The sequence below is a fragment of the Mobula birostris genome, chromosome 28 (genome assembly GCF_030028105.1).
Source record: "Mobula birostris isolate sMobBir1 chromosome 28, sMobBir1.hap1, whole genome shotgun sequence".
Classification (NCBI taxonomy): domain Eukaryota; kingdom Metazoa; phylum Chordata; class Chondrichthyes; order Myliobatiformes; family Myliobatidae; genus Mobula; species Mobula birostris.
Genome location: NC_092397.1, coordinates 6,444,730 through 6,450,464, shown reverse-complemented (window position 1 = coordinate 6,450,464; position 5,735 = coordinate 6,444,730).

Below are 5,735 nucleotides of genomic sequence, written 5' to 3'. Positions count from 1 at the left end.
TGTGAATAGGTTATGATCGCAAGACCCTGCTGGGCATTAAGAATTTAAAGTACTGCAGGTCGGTCTCATCAGTGAGTTACTCATCGGTGGAGAAACTCAAGGAGCTGGACTTGGTGCAGACCGTGCCGGTGCCCGTGTCAGATAGGCAACGGGGTGCGAAGGCAGTGTACGTACAGTCTAACCGCGAGCAATCGCCTTAGTCGCTTTTCTTGTGATTGCAAGACCCTCTTGGACATTGGTAATGTGGAAAGCTGCAAGTCCGATTCACTGTTTTATTGGCGAACGGTGGGGAATCTGTGTGTCCTCACTACGACCGGGGCCTCAAACCGCGGTGTTGCCCGTTTGCAGTCACTCAGTAGAGAGGCGTCGGTGAGCTGCACTGAAGGATGTGTGGGTGTGATGTCCGTGCTGAAACTGGTGTTCACTTGGCAGAAGAAAAGATGACTTCAGACTGCTGCAACATTCATGGATTCAGGAACTTGGACTATTTTTGTGTGTGTGTGCGACTGTTTTATATGTGCTATGGAGTAACTCAGCAAGTCAGGGAGCATCTATAGAGAGGAATAAACAGCCAATGTTTCAGCTGTGGCCCTGCACTGTAATTAGAAATGAAGGAAGCAGAAGCCAGAATAAGAAGCTGGGGAAAGGAGAGGGAGTACACATCGGTAGATGATAAGTGAAACCAGGTGAGATCGAGCACCTTCGCTCTGCCTGCCACAAAAGGCAGGATCTCCCAGTGGGTATCCGTTTCAATTCAACTTTCCATTCCCATTCTGACATACCTGTCCATGAGGCCAAACTCAGGTTGGAAGAGCAACACCGTATATTCCATCTGGGTAGCCTCCAACCTGATGCATAGCCATCAATTTAGAAACATAGAAACATAGAAAATCTACAGCACACTACAGGCCCTTCAGCCCACAAAACTGTGCCGTACATGTCCTTACCTTAGAAATTACGTAGGGTTACCCACAGCCCTCTATTTTTCTAAGCTCCATGTACCTATGCAGGGGTCTCTTAAAAGAACCTATTGTATCCGCCTCCACCACTGTCGCCGGCAGCCCATTCCACGCACTCACCTCTCTTTGTGTAAACAAACTTACCCCTGACATCTCCTCTGTACCTACTTCCAAGCACCTTAAAACTGTGCCCTCTCGTGCTAGCCATTTCAGCCCTGGGGAAAAAGCCTCTGACTATCCACACTTTCTCCAACTTCTGGTGGTTTCTCCCCAATCCCTCCTTTTCTCTTTTTCCATTCCGCATTCTGATTCCTCACTTACTCCTTCTCTTCACCTGCCTGTCACGTCTGTCTGGTTCCTCCCCTCCTTCCGTTTCTCCCATGGCCCACTCTCCTTCCTGTCCTTTCATATTTGTTCTTCTTCAGCCCTTTACCTTTTCTGCCTGTCACCTTCCAGCTTTTTACTTCGGTTTCCCCCCCCCCCCCCACCTTTCCCCTCACCTGCCAGCTGGTACTCCTTTCCTATCCCCCGCCTTATTCTGGCCTCTGCCTTTCCAGTGCTGCTGAAAGGTCTCAGTCTGAAACATCAACTATTTATTCCCCTCCATAGATGCTGCCTGACCTCCAGCATTTTATGTGTGTTACTTTGGATTTCCAGCGTATGTAGATTTTCTTGTGTTTGTGGAAATACATACACTAACGTGCTTTCCTGATCTTCACATTGATGTTGAGAGAATCCTAGGATGCACTGGGACACGTCACCAGTGATGTAACCTGTGGTCATCGGCTGTTTCAGGTCTTTCAACATCAGACACTCTGGGGCAGGTGACCCAGCCAGGGTTGATGAGACCCTGGCTTGTGTCCCAGTAGCATTGGGGCACGGGTCACACCTCTTGATCCGTAGCCACCTGGAGGCTCGCTCAGCAACCTCTGTGACGGCCCTGATGGCTCCTTCCTTCACAGCCCCCATAATGCTAAGGAGAGAGTAGGTTCTGCAGAGAGAGCAGCCAGCAAGACCTGTACACCCCACCTCTATAGGCTCAAGTTATGCCCTCCACCTCTTTCTCTGGCACACCTCTACCAGCTCCTGGTATCTGGCTGCCTTACATTCAAACGCCTCCTCAATCCAGTCTTCCCAAGGAACTGTCAGTTCTAGCATGACCAACCTGCTTCGTGGTTTCTGACAGAGTGACCATGTCAGGCCTCAGGGGTGACGATGCGATGAAGTCAGGGGACTTCAATTGCTTGTCAAGGTCGGATTTCAGCTGCCAGCCAGACGCCGTGGGGAGCAAACTGGCTGGTGGTCTGGGCCGAGGCTGTGGTCGGCCTCCAGCTTTCACAAAGACTACGGCCTTTCTGGGTTGGTTGAGGTGCCCATTGTTGTTAATGGCCAACACGATAGTTTCTGCCACTGCCTTCAGCACGAGGTCATACAGACATTCACCATGGCAGTTCAGAGTCTCAAAGTACCTCATGAGTGAAAGGAAAATACATTCTGACCAAACCTACCTCATAACAAAGAATACCCAAGTCCACTGACACATTGCCCATCTCTGTTCTACCTGGGCTATTCCACATACTTACCACCTATTACGCCATGGGCATTTAGGGCAGCATCAAAAGTCCTCCAACTCTGTCTCTCCTTGTTGCACACAGACATATTCACTGCTGTTCGTAACAATTTTTTTTGACCAGTCAGTGTTGCTATCCCTGAGCTGAAGACCCCAAACCTGGAGGACCGGTGGACCACTCTTGGTCTGGCCTCTACCCTTTGACCTGCTTGGCATGGGTGAGCCTACCAAGAGCCAAAGCATCAAGCCCTGACTCCAGCCAACATAGCTCTCAGGCAGGCAAGCCTCCAAACCCTACGACAAGGTCCTCTTGGAGGTGGCAGCCATTCCACTGCTGAAACTCAAACCCTGCTTTGGAGAAATTTGAGTTCAAACCATTACGTCTGGAATTCCTGAAATTCCTTTAACCACAAAACTGTCTTCATTCCTGTTCATTATTGTTATTCAGGAGTAAAAATCCAGCAGGCTTACCTGGTCCGGCCTATATGTGACTCATGACCACCAGAAGAAGATTCAGAGTCACTTATTTATTGTGCATACTGTGAAAATGTGTCGTTTGCATTAACAACCAGCACAACGTAAGGATGTGCTGGGGCCAGCCCGCAAGTGTTGCCACTCATTCCAGCGCTAACATAATGTGCTCACAACGCTCAGCCGAACAGCACAAGTAACCACAACAACAACAAAATGAGCCCCTTTCCTCCATCCCACCCACCCACCTACTCACATACAGACAGTCCTCTAACCCCAGGACAGACTGCTGCTGGGCCGCCAGCCTCCAGTGGACTCGCATACACTGGGTGTTCGAGTTTCCCAGTGGACTCACAGACACAGGAATCCAACCATCAGGCCTCGACTTCTGGACTTCCAATTGACCTTCGAGCTTCAATCTTTGGCATTGACTCCAGGTCTTGCCGATGGCAGTGCCCCGAACTCCAGCCCTCCAGCTGCGGACTTGCCCACGATGGGACCTTGTACTCCAGGCCTCCAATTCTGGACTCCAGGCCTTGAATGCCAGACTCGCTGAACATGGGACCCCGTAATCCAGACCTCCAACTCTGGATATGGTGGTCACCGTCCTTTGTGCCTCCTCTTCTGCATTGGGGCCCGCTGAAGAAGAACTTGAAGGTCTTGATCTACTGGGCAGAAGTGACCTCTGCTCCCCTGTATGCTTCTGAGGCACAGACTGCCTAAGTCAGACACCTCAAGCCACTGCAGGAACACCACCTATTTATCTCTCGGCCTGTTACTCCAGAAAACTAGCACAAGGAGTTTGCAAGTTCTCCTCGTGATCCCTTGGGTATCCTCCAGGTACTCCAATTTCTTCAACAGCACAAAAACAGTTGGTAGGTTAATTGGTCATTGTAAGTTGTCCCGTGATTAGGTTAGGATAAATAAAGGGACTGTGGGCACGTGGCCAAGTGGTTAAGGCATTGGACTAGCGATCTGAAGGTCGTGAGTTCAAGCCCCAGGCAAGGCAACATGTTGTGTCCTTGAGCAAGGCACTTAATCACACATTCCTCTGCGACAACACTGGTGCCAAGCTGTATGGGTCCTAATACCCTTCCCTTGGACAACATCGGTGTCGTGGAGAGGGGAGACTTGCAGCATGGGCAACTGCTGGTCTTCCATACAACTTTGCCCAGGGCTGCGCCCTGGAGGGTGAAGACTTTCCAGACGCAGATCCATGGTCTCGCAAGACTAACGGATGCCTTTATTTATTTAAATAAAGGGATTGCTGGACATGCAGCTCAAAGGGCTGGCGGGCCCTGTTCCGCACTTTATCACAATAAAATACGTGAATAATCTTTTTTAAAAAATCACACCAAGGTCTGTGTCCTCTTCCAGGCCATCGTTCCCAACTAGCTTTGCGGCAGAAGACGTAACTATTGCTACACTATGCCATCTTCCTCAGTGGGAAATTATGACGGCATAGCCTCCTGCTTGCTAGTAGCCGAGAGAAGATGGCATGGCCTGCGCCGTGAGGGTTCGTTGTTGATGGATTCAGGAACATAGGGAGGTAAGGAATTTTTTTTTTTGAATTTCTAAATGCTTTCCGGTCAAGATGTCCCTGAGCTATCATCATTAAAATGTTCCCGTAACCTATGGAATCACTTTCAGGGGCTCTTCATCTCGTGTTATCGATATTTATTGTTTATTTATTTGTTGTTATTATCTTCCCTACTGGTATTTGCACAGTTCGTTGCCTTTTGCACACTGTTTGAATGCCCAAGTTGGTGCGGTCTTTCATTGATTCTGCTACAATTATTAATCTATTATAGAATTATTGAGTACGCCCACAAGAAAATGGATCTCAGGGTTGTATATGGTGACATGTCTGTACTTTGATAACAAATTTACTTTGAACTTTGAGCTGTGGTCTCCATGGAGGTCGTCGTTCAGATTTAGTTGTACTCTATTTCCGGCTGTTTTTTAGATTTGTTAAAGATGGTGCTGGCGAGACATGGCAGCAAAAGAAAGGTGTCCTATTAACGACACTTTCTCTGAACGTCTGTCACTGCAGACGTCTGCAGCCTGTGATCTCCCTCTGGGAGTTGTGCTTTTGAACCATCTGTACGACCTGGCATTTTTGCGGAACTGGACTCTCGAGAATGCAGGTTTGGCTGTGACAGCCGTTGCTGGACTCGGGGCCGGATCGAAGCAGCGGGGCCTGGGCACGAGATCGAAAAAAGAACCAATGTTTGGTCTTTGCTGGAGCAGACTTGGGGCCAGATCAAAGCAGTGGGTCTGGGGCTGAGATTGAAAAATGACTCAGGGATAGCTTCTTCCCTTCTGCCATCAGATTTCTAAATAGTCATAGTCTTACTTTATTGATCCCGGGGGAAATTGGTTTTTGTTACAGTTGCTCCATAAATAATAAGTAGTAATAGAACCATAAATAGTTAAATAGTAATATGTAAATTATGCCAGTAAATTATGAAATAAGTCCAGGACCAGCCTATTGGCTCAGGGTGTCTGACCCTCCCAGGGAGGAGTTGTAAAGTTTGATGGCCACAGGCAGGAATGACTTCCTATGACGCTCAGTGATGCATCTTGGTGGAATGAGTCTCTGGCTGAATGTACTCCTGTGCCCACCCAGTACATTATGTAGTGGATGGGAGACATTGTCCAAGATGGCATGCAACTTGGACAGCATCCTCTTTTCAGACACCACAGTCAGAGAGTCCAGTTCTGTCCCCACAACA